We start from the raw sequence: 12,237 nt of genomic DNA on the forward strand, positions 1-12,237 counted from the left end.
TTCAACCAGGTTGTCCCTGGGAGAGATTTTAATCCGGGGATTGATGGTTCTAGAAAGGGTGTTTGAAGGGGTCTTAATTACCTTCATATCGTATATCAATTCAAGTTTCGCTTTGAGCTGGACTTTCATAAATTTGAGTTAAAAACTCTCTAGTTGCCTTCATGTGTACATTGCTAAGAATCACAGAGAACCTTTGTATACACCAAAGACTCTGTTGAAGCCGTTCATTTGATGATTGTATTCTACACCATTGGTTTCGTGTTAAATTTTTAGTAATTTACTTAAAACAGCTGGTGTTATTCTCCCAGAATTCTGCCATAGCTAATGATCATATCTTCATTTTTGGAAGCCTAACAATGAAGTCACATTGTCACAACTTGCTGAAACGGCCACCATCAATGTCAGATCCACGGAGGTCGCCAAAGTCAGCTTTCTGTTATTTGGCTCTGCAAGAACCACTACTGATCATCTAAAACAAGAAACATGTCATATTTCACTACACATTTTGCATGGCTTTCTTTGCTTTAAAATCCACAAGGATATTCCAGATACCGGGCTATACCAACAAAACCAAACCAGTTACTTGGTTGTTGAACCTGAGCAACAGGATACAGTCACTTTACATACACTCAGAAGTAAAAGAGATGGTACTATGATTATGAGTTTTATCTTCTGTTCAAATTGAATAAACGAATAGATGGTATCATAGTCTTTCACTTAAACTTTCAGTAAAAGATTTAAAGGACTCCATATTTTGCTTATCATCTTTTACAGCATACCATAACTAGAAGACTCGAATGACAATATTTGAATCAGCATATCGTGAACTGCTTGCAGTAAGTCCTGGCAGTTATATAGATATATCTACTTGTAACTTCATTCGGCTTTAGATTAAGTTATAAGTGTACAATCCATTACAGTGAGTTTAACCCTAAAATAAACACGAAATTACCAAAAACAATGCCACCACCTATCAAGCACCCAAGTATGGTCCTGAAAGAATTTCAGAACCACCATCTTACCATGCCCACAAGATCAACCAAGAAGTACTAAAATTCAGAACAAAAGAGTTAAAACTCGCTATAACTAAGTTTCATGTCATTCATAAAACAAACCACGATTCATCTAGTTGGATCCCTCTTATCCACTCTCTTGATCACGCCCACAGCAACAGTCTGCCTCAAGTCCCTCACAATAAAACGACCCAATGGAGGATACTCAGAGAAAGTCTCAACTACCAGTGGGCTTTACTGGAACCATCTTCACCATTCCAGCGTCACCAACTTTCAAGAACTCGGGTTCCGGTTCAAGCTCCTCAAAAGTTGCCCGGTTAATCTTGGTCAACAATTTCTCAAACTTAACAGCAATGCGAGAAGTATGGCAATATAGCAATGGTGTATACCCTGCTTTGATATGACCTGGGTGCTTCATGACGATGACATGAGATGTAAAACTAGCAGCACCCTTTGCAGGGTCATCCTTAGAGTTTGAAGCAACGTGCCCACGCTTAAGATCCATCGCGGCAACATTCTGAACATTGAAACCAACAAAGTCTCCTGGCAATGCCTCAGGCAGTTCTTTGTTGTGCAACTGTACAGATTTGACTTCAGTTGTCAAACCAATTGGGCCAAAAGTGACCACCATACCTGGCTTGATCACACCAGTTGCAACACGTCCCACTGGCACAGTTCCAATCCCACCAATCTTATAGACATCATGAAGGGGAAGGCGGAGAGGCTTGTCAGATGGTCTTTTTGGCTCACGGATCAGGTCAATGGCTTCAAGTAGAGTTGGACCCGTGTTCCATCGAAGGTTAGGTGACCTGTTAGTCATGTTTTCGCCCTCAAAACCAGATATTGGGACGAATGAGATGTTATTAGCGTTGTATCCGACTTTCCAAAAGTATTTAGTCAAACTATTGGCAATATGATTGAACCTACATTCCGAGTATTTGGGTTGAGTAGCATCCATCTGTAAAAAAGCATATAACACAGCTAGTTATCATTAATGAAATCAGCTACAACTATCTTCATATGCATAAAAGAAAAGAAGAAAAAAAAAAGTACCTTGTTTATGCAGCAAATCATTTGCTTGACACCAAGTGTAAACGCAAGCATAGTGTGATCACGAGTCACTCCATGGGAAATTCCATACTCAAAAGAGGGAAAGGTTGCGTCAATGATGAGAATGGCACAGTCACCCTGGGAGGTTCCAGTGATCATGTTCTTGATATAGTCAAGATGCCCGGGAGCATCAATGACAGTGCAGACATAGCGAGTGGTTTCAAACTTGGACAAAGAAATATCAATAGTTTTCCCACGTTCACGCTCTTCCTTGAGTTTGTCCATCACCCAAGCATATTTGAACGAGCGTTTGCCCATCTTAGCAGCCTCTTGCTCATACTTTTCAATTACATCCTCTTTTACTTCACCGAGCTTGTAGAGCAAGTGACCTGTGGTGGTTGACTTCCCAGCATCCTTGTGTCCAATGACCACAATGCTGATATGAGTCTTTTCTTTATCCATGATAATCAATGGGCAAGCTGTCTGGCTAATGTTATGAACAAAATTCAATGTCAGATAAACGTATTTACAATAGTACAATACATGAGAAACTAACACTACAGCTGCAGCAAAAATTCCGTCAATGGCAGAAAGACAAGTCAACTATTTAGAAACTTTCACGTCGATCAAAGTCCCTATGTTCCACTCTAATCCTGTGTATGTGTAGTCATTAGTCTAGTGTTACTCCTCAGGTAACTATGGCAAATCTATCCCTCTCTATCACGTATGATAATAATAATAAAAACGACTTAAATCAATAACAAAAACTCAACAAGTTTTTGCATTAACAAGTAGTGTATCATGCTTAAGTGCTTCTAGTTTTTAGTTACAGTAACTTTTATCTCACAAATTAACTAAAAGTTACATTACGAATTAATATATATATATATATATATATGAAAAAGGGAATATAAGGTTGTCTAATACCTAAGCTTAGGTGTGGAACCCCTCACATTATTTATTGTTTAATGAATAAATGTGTGGCCCCCATGAATTTTATGGTTTAAAAAAATAATATGTGATTGTCCGACATTGAAACTTAGGTACCTAACAGCCTTGTATTCCCATCCCCATATATATATATATATATATACTAGGTATTGTACCCGCTCGATACGCGGTTGTTTAAAATTTTTGATTGAAGTGTTGACCAGTAAAATTCCTACAACCTTCGTGCAACAATTCTTATGATATTCTATCATAAAACTATCGATAAGACGATAATGATACATATACCTAACTTATATGCTTAAAGATATGTTTACTTCATACTTACTTTTTAAGAGGATTTATCGTTTTCCTTTCTACTAATTATCTTTCATTATCTCTAGCTTTGATCTTGCCACATGCCTTGATCTCCTTTTTAAGGCCTATCTTTAGGCATACAAATTATCTACATTAATCATTTTCTTAAAACTATATTAACTTTGAATAATATTTGGTAAAATGATCAACCATCGAAACTATATTCACAAAAATACATGACTATTGCCCATGTGAACTAACAGAACTAACATGACTATTGCACATCGATGTTACAACAGTTATGAACACAATTGATTATAGATGTTATGACCCTTTATTCTTATACATCATGTATGTGAAAACACTTATCTAAATATAGTGCTAGGCTAGATGTTCAAACTTTTATTGGATGAGAGCCTTTTACAAACCAAACTAATAAAACCAAAGATAGAGACTACCAATATAGCGTGGAAAATGTCCTATAAATTGAAGAGAAGTTGTTAGAACACGAAGTTCTAAAATGATCATAAGAACAAAAACGCAAAAATGCTACTTAACTCTGTCCTTTTTGTTTTTTTAATATCAATTTTATAAACTAACGCACTTTCGGCGAATTACCGAAAAGACACTAAAATTACATGAAATTTTTGGGGCAAATTTGCCATAAGTTCCAGACTATACTATATTTTCTACTATGACATTTAATCCAAAAATAAGAAAAAGAAACAATTTCACGAAAAATTTCTAGGCTGGGGCATAGTCACTCCCTTGAAAACAACATTGTTCCGATACTTCCATATTACCCACCACCAAATAGATAAAATGGCTTCAACAATATTCTTGGCTTTCTTTGTTAGTTGCGTCCCCAATATTTGGTCCATTCACTCACTTGGGTCCCATCTGGTATTGCGATTTGAATCCGGCCATGTCGACATCATTTTACGTATCTCGGTTGACACAATGCAATCCTTGAAAATATGACTCACTGTTTCTGCACCCATATTACAAATAAAAGTTCATATAGATTAGAGCTATAACTAAATGCAGAATAAAAAACTAAATATGTAGCTTTTATAAATATAAACCTTTTATTACTTACATAAAAGAGTTGTAAACGAAGAGTATGTTTATGGGTGAACACAAACCATGCCATTTCAATTTATATTTGCACAGTAAAAAACCTCCTGCAGCAATATGTAATTCCAATTTCTTCATCCTGGAAAATCAAATGTAAGTTAAACCAAAATAAGCCCCAAAATTGTATTGAGGATCATTAGGTTTGCTTATTAAAACTGATTGTCTAATTATCACAACTTGTGATACGTTTTACATGTGTGGACAAACAAATGGAGTTACGGATCAAATAATCAGTTGCATACGTGTTGCACCAAAACTAAATATAGATATCGAAAGAAATTACCAATTTACGATTGTTCATATATTGTCTCTTACCTTAATTCACAAATATGTCTTTATATTAGTTCCTTAACCAATCAAATTTGTCAAACTCCAAAAGCATCGCTTTATTACAAATTTACTAATTCATACCACTGAAAAATACCCAAGTAGTATTGGCACAGCCCTTATATTGCAACTAATGATTTGATTCTAACTACACTACTTAATATGACACAATCACTTTTAAGACACACAACCAAACACCCTCTACACCTGTTTAATAATAAACTATGATTTTTTAATGAATAGAATATCAAATATGTGATCCTTACTTATTAATTCCGATATCATATATATGCCAACAACCTTTTCAAGCAGCATTCTCTTTACTAATCATGACCTATCAGCAAAACCAAATGCGTCCCAAGATGAATACATATCATAAACATATTCAACATTAAAAAAGATTGTACTGTTATCTTTAAAAAGATAAAAAAAACGTAATAATTAAAATAATATTAAATCTAAGCATTTTCATATAAAAAAAAAGATGGAGGAAATTATTAGAAAAAAAACAAAAACAAAAAAATTTCAGAAAATTATACCATGATTGAAGAGCATTGCCTTCATAGAGTCTCATTAATCATCCATTTTAACATCCGAAAATAGTTATCATTGTATATAAAGTAAGGATGTTATACCAAAATCAACATATTTGTGTGTAACGAAACTCCTTCATTCCACATCGTCCTTCATAAAGACTAACCTAAGTTATACTTAAATCCTACTACGCAAAATAAAAATAATAAAAAGAGACATGAATGTTTACCACAAAAATATCATGATGCACAATGCATTGTGGCAATTGTAGGAGCCATAAATCTTTGGACCTATACCTTCTGCTATGGGAAAAATTAAGTTAAACTTTGACATGACCAAATGGGAAAGAATAAAAAAAATTGATTTAAGTTATTAATATAGTTAAAGATACATGTAAGTAACCTTATTCGGTTGCAATCAACAACCTTTCTTGATCTTTATTACTATAATTTTTCTCATCTATTTATGATTATTATTATTGATACATTAAAAAAGAAAATAAATACCAAAAGAACTAATATAATGTCTAAAAATGCTGAGCAATTTTATCGCCGTTTTCTACTTGGTCGTTTGACTTTTTATTTATTTTTTACCATTTTCTAATATATAATCAAATTCCTTTTATTCTATTTTTTGTTCTATATTGTATATTTATATTAAAATATTGAGAAAAATGTATGAGAATGACACATAGGTTGTAATCCTATGTGGCAAATTTATAAAATAGGCTTGAGTTTTTAGAGGCTCTAAAATCATTCGATTTCCTACTATTTTAATAATTATATAGATATCCGTATATAAAAAGAACAAGCAAATTAAATTAAAAATCTTAACAACACAAAAGCATATGACAATTGGGGGTATTATTATATTTTGGGGACAACTGAAACTGAATACAAAATCAAACAAAGAGAAAAATCATACTCAAACCCAACCCATGGGGGGAGAGGAATATAAAATAATTAAAATTTTTACAGCAACAAGTTGACATTGAATTACAAAATAAATAAATAAAAAAGAGAGAAAAATTACCCGAATTCGTGAAAGAGATTGTGTTTGGTGAGTGGGGTTTTTCAGGGGTTTTAGGAGTTATAAAAAAAACAATGGGAATTCTCCTCCAAAACTATTTAAAAAAGACTTTGTTCAACCTAAAAAAGGAAAAAAAATAAAATAAACCGTCTTTATAAAAAAAAAAAACAAACCCTTATTTTTTTCTAAAATAAAAATAAAAATAAAATCCAAAAAATTAACATACTTAAACCAAAAATTTTAATACAAAATTATTTGAAATTTGATTACTAAATCTATATATATCATACTTTTTAAAAATAGTATTTAATAAATTGAATATTGTTTTTTAGTTAGATCTCCGCCGTCATATTGACATGTCATACCATTAAAAATGTTCTCTTAGATATCCGAAGAGTCACGTCTTTTTGCAGCTTTGTAATTAGGGCAACTAAAAAATCGCCTGCTTTGGTTATTTGAGGTCCACAAATTCCATCTTTTTGCTACATTATCGTAAAAGCAACGGCAACACTATTTTTCCATATACATTAGACATTTCAAGTGTGTTGATTTGGTGAACAAATCACTTAAATGAGGTTAATAGCTTATTGGTAAGGTGTTGTTTGAACTTAGGGTAATCCACCTGGGTTCGAGTCTCACATCTCACACTTGTGAGAGTTGATTATTGAATAGTTTTCAAAAAGTCCTAAGTTGCATCCTAGGCATTCGTGTAGCTTAAGGTATGAATACATGGATTCATACATACATGAATCACCAGAAAGATATAAATTTTGTTTTTATAAATCAAATTTTCTAAAATGTGTAGATTGGTGGGGGATACCCTTGACCCCAGGTACCCTTTTGGCACCGACCGTTGGCCACCCCTCAAAAAATAGCTAGGTTGACACTTCTTCTTTTTTTTCACGTTAAAGCCACCAATCCCAGTGTTGGAACCTCGAAAGGCAGGCCTTGATACGAATCAATATACAATCATCTCATAATAGGCCCAAAACAAGTCATAAGCTAGGTGTGATACTCAGTCCATAAGCTAGCTCAAAGCAAACACCTAGACTTATAAACAGCTAATCAATTTCATACTTGGCCAATATGTATTGTAACAAAATGCTTACTCTAAGTTCTGGCAGTTATATAAATGTATCTACTTTTAACCTATGATGCATGGGGACGCCTGATTGGTCGGGGTACCCGTCCCGGAGACGTTTAAGGGACGGGGACGGCTAGGAATCGACATGGGGACGTATCGGAATTTGGGGACGGAGGGAGAAGGAGTCTGGGACGTTTCGGGGGAATATGGGGACGTTTCCTAGCCTATTTAGGGTTTAGAGTTTGTATTCCCTTCAAATTAGAACATGGCCATAAAAAAACTCTAACCGACCTGTGGACTTATGTGACATTGTATATATACAACTAACAAATCTCAATTAATATCATACACATCCATATATTATTGTCGACTATCGAAGAGGAACAACATTTATATATTGTTGATAATTAATTATTTTTGGAACATGTAGTATGTTTTAAGTTTACACTTTACATCAATATCTATCTATTTTGATTTTTCTTTAATATATTTTTTATTTTTTATATATTTTTATTGTCGTACCATTGCCGTCCCCGTATCTTATTTTTTTCATTTTTGGTGTTTCCCGTATCGTCCCCGTACCCCTTCACTGTACCCGTCTCGGTGCAACCTAGCTTTTAACTTCATTCGGATTTAGTTTAAGTTATAAGTGTACATTCCATTACGGTGAGTTTAAACATAAAATAAACACGATAGTACCAAAAACAATGCCACCACCTATCAAGCACCTAAGTATGGTCCCGAAAGAATTCAGAATCACCATCGTACCATGCCCACTAGACCAACCAAGAAGTGCTAAAAATCAGAACAAAATAGTTAAAACTCGTTATAACTAAGTTTCAAGTCATTCATAAAACAAACCACCGTTCATCGATTTGGATCCCTCTTATCTACGCTCTTGATCACGCCCACAGCAACAGTGTGCGTCACGTCCCTCACAATAAACCGACCCAATGGAGGATACTCAGAGAAAGTCTCAACCACCAGAGGCTTTATTGGAACCATCTTCACCATTCCAGCCTCACCAGGTTTCAAGAACTTGGGTTCCGGCTCAAGCTCCTCAAAAGTCCTCCGGTCAATCTTGGCCAACAGTTCAGCAAATTTAACAGCAATGTGAGAAGTATGGTTTTGATCCAGGTGATTCATGACAATGACCTGAGATGTAAAACTAGCAGCACCCTTTGCAGGGTCATCCTTTGAGTTTGAAGCAACATACCCACGCTTAAGATCCTTCACGGCGACATTTTGAACATTGAAACTAGCAAAGTCTCCTGGCAATGCCTCAGGCAGTGTTTTGTTGTGCAACTGTACAGATTTGACTTCGGTTGTCAAACCAATTGGGCCAAAAGTGACCTCCATACCTGGCTTGATCACACCAGTTGCAACACGTCCCACTGGCACATTTCCAATCCCACCAATCTTATAGACATCATGAAGTGGAAGGCCGAGAGGCTTCTCAGATGGTCTTTTTGGCTCATTGATATGGTCAATGGCTTCAAGTAGTGTTGGACCCGTGTACCATTGAAGGTTAGATGACCTCTCAGTCATGTTCTCGCCCTCAAAACCAGAAATTGGGACAAACGAGATGTTATTAGAGTCGTATCCAATTTTCTAAAAGAAGGGAGTCAATTCTTTGACAATAAAATTGAACCTAGTTTTCGAGTATTTGGGTATAGTGGCGTCCATCTGTAAAACAGCAAATATTAAAGCCAGTGATCATTATCGAATAAGCTACAACTATTTTCAGAAGCATAAAAGGAAAGAAGAGAAAAAACAGTACCTTGTTAATGCAGCAAATCATTTGTTTGACACCAAGTGTAAATGCAAGCATAGTGTGATCACGAGTTTGTCCATAAGACATTCCATATTCAAAAGCTGCATTGGTCGCGTCAATGATTAGAATGGCACAGTCAGCCTGGGAGGTTCCAGTGATCATATTCTTGATATAGTCACGATGCTCAGGAGCATCAGTGACAGTGCAGACATAGCGAGTTGTCTCATTATATAGATCATATACTTTTGACGAATATTTAGTTTTAATTTTTTATAATTTGTATATATACTTTGCTTTCATATGTAAATCAATAAATGATCATATCTACGGCAACAATGGCTAAGGACAAAGCACATCAAACCATGACGAAGTGTTGGTGGCTAAGGGCAAAGCCCATCAGTCCATGGCAGAATTATATCGATTAAGGTCGGATTGCTTTTCAAGTAGATTACCTGATCAACTATCACCCTTTATGACCTCAGCTACGTGTTATTAGTACCCCTAAAGGCACAACCTAGTTCGAATCATAAAATCTGGTAATGGTATAGCTAACTTGCATATGTGTAACAAGTTAATTTTATTTAGATAATTTACTTTCATATGTGTAAGATATATAATTTGCATATATGCAAATACCAACAAAAACAAAATAATTAAAGTTTTCTTTTTCTATACATTTTCCACCGTTACATGTATATCTTTCTTTCTTTTTTTTTCCCCTTTATACAACAAAAATGAAGATTTTAAAATAGTTGGAATATTTGTTTGTATCATCACTATGATGTGAAAAACATTTGGAAAAAGAAAAGTAGGTGGATGAGGTACTTTAAAAAAAAAGTAGTGGAGAGGGGGTCAATGACCCACCCGTAGTATTACTTGGGTTTGGGTAGAGATGGTTTTGGTTTCATTTCATGAGTCATATTTATTATGTAGTTTTTTATTTAATCACTTTCCTTTTGAAAGGTATGAATGATTTACTTGCAACATAGGATATAGCTTACGTTGTTTTAACCGGGTCTACGCTAGAGAGCCCCCTCACCCTCAATACTTAGTAGGAGGAGAAACCCCCAACTAAACAGCCCGAAGGCACGACATTTAATTGGGGTAAAACTTTGTCCCCTATGCAGGATTTAAACCTGTTTCACTGGAGGACTTTATTTGTGAAATTCCTTTAAATGTATTTCTCATGTCTCGAACTTGAGACCTCCAATATGTAAAGTTAGAGCTCAACCACTAAGATATAATGGGAAATACACACATAAAAGCATAAAATATAACTTTTTATATATATATAGCATAAAATATAATTTTATATATATATAAGAATTTATATATGTATATATATATATATGGGGACAATCAAATAATAACAGTTTTAAAATAAGAACGGTGAGAACACCTTAAAAACATCATTTTGATGCATTAAAAGTCTATAAAACTAACATAGTGCATAACTAATTATCATTATTTAAGTGTTTAACAACACATTGATTCATCAAAATAAAAAAATCACGTTTTTTGTTGGATGCATCATTTTGATCAATATGCATCCAAGATAGATGCACAAAACAAAAAACATGATAATTTTGATTTTGACGGATGAATTTGTTGTTAAAAACTTAAATAAAGATAATTAGTTATGCACTATGTTAGTTTTATTGACTTTTAATGCATCAAAATGATGTTTTTAAGGTGTTCTCACTTTTAAAATAAGAACGGTGAGAACACCTTAAAAACATCATTTTGATGCATTAAAAGTCCATAAACTAACATAGTGCATAACTAATTATCTTTATTTAAGTGTTTAACAGCACATTGCTCCGTCAAAATTGAAAAAATCACTTTTTTTGTTTTGTGCATCCATCTTGGATGCCTATTCATCAAAATGATGCATCCAACAAAAAACGTGATTTTTTCGATTTTGACGGATCAATGTGTTGTTAAACACTTAAATAATGATAATTAGTTATGCACTATGTCAGTTTTATGGACTTTTAATGCATCAAAATGTAGTTTTTAAGTGTTTTCATTTTAATTTGGTTCTCATTTGATATATATATATATACATTTTATATATATTAAAAATAAAATCTCGTAATCCGTGCAAAAAATAGTAACTTTGTTTTTTTTATTATTTTATTTTGATGGGGTCCACATATTAATTACTTTTTATACTATTTTTTTTTACCTTTTTCTATTAAAACGGTTAAATTTTTATCATCACAAATTTATGTAACTTTTTCAAACAGTTTTATTTTATTTTATTTCTTTTAAAATTATTTTACACCAAAAACTTTAATCTCTTACAATTTTACACTAAGGATTTCATTTAAACTGTATGGGTTTCATTGTCACACAAAAGTAATTTTTACCCTTTTTTTAAAAAATGGTTAACTTCTTTTCAATATAAATTTATTTAACTTTTTTTAACGTTTTTTATTTTTATTTTCTTTTAAAATCATTTTATACGAAAAGATTTAATCTATTACAATTTTATAGTAAGGATTTCATTTTAAACTGTACAGGTTTCACTTTCACACAAAAGTTTTAATATTCCCTTTTTCACATGGGCATGCCACCTTCATTTATTTTTACCATTTGTTTTTTTTAACCACCAAATGAATACTATATGTTCCCCTTAAAAAATTTGTGTCTTTTAACTTCCGGCTCATGAACCCATAATTATTTGTAAAACATAAACTAATCGTATAATATTAAATATATTTTTATTGTCATTTTTTTCTATTATTGTTTTTAATATTATACCAATCTTCTAAGAATTTCGTTATCGGTATTAATATAGTTATCGTTAATGGGCTTTGCTATTCCATATTCAAACTTTTGGGCTACTTATTTATATTTATTTTTGGGCCTTGTGCTGACATATAAGTATGTCAGGTTAATTATGTAAAAAATGTCATATTTTTCTATTATTGTTTGTATTATGTTCGTAACACATTTTGCCATTTTTTTAAGAGCGTCGTCTCGATATTAATATATTTATTTATAGACGTATTTCGTTATTTCTCCTGATACAATTATCT

At 33.2% G+C, this 12,237-nt stretch overlaps 1 pseudogene; it reads right to left on the reverse strand.

Moving 5' to 3' along the window:
* Positions 1-1,031: 1,031 nt before the first annotated feature.
* LOC122601894 lies at positions 1,032-9,413 on the reverse strand (annotated as a pseudogene).
* Positions 9,414-12,237: the final 2,824 nt, after the last annotated feature.

The sequence above is a fragment of the Erigeron canadensis genome, chromosome 5, assembly GCF_010389155.1.
Source record: "Erigeron canadensis isolate Cc75 chromosome 5, C_canadensis_v1, whole genome shotgun sequence".
Classification (NCBI taxonomy): domain Eukaryota; kingdom Viridiplantae; phylum Streptophyta; class Magnoliopsida; order Asterales; family Asteraceae; genus Erigeron; species Erigeron canadensis.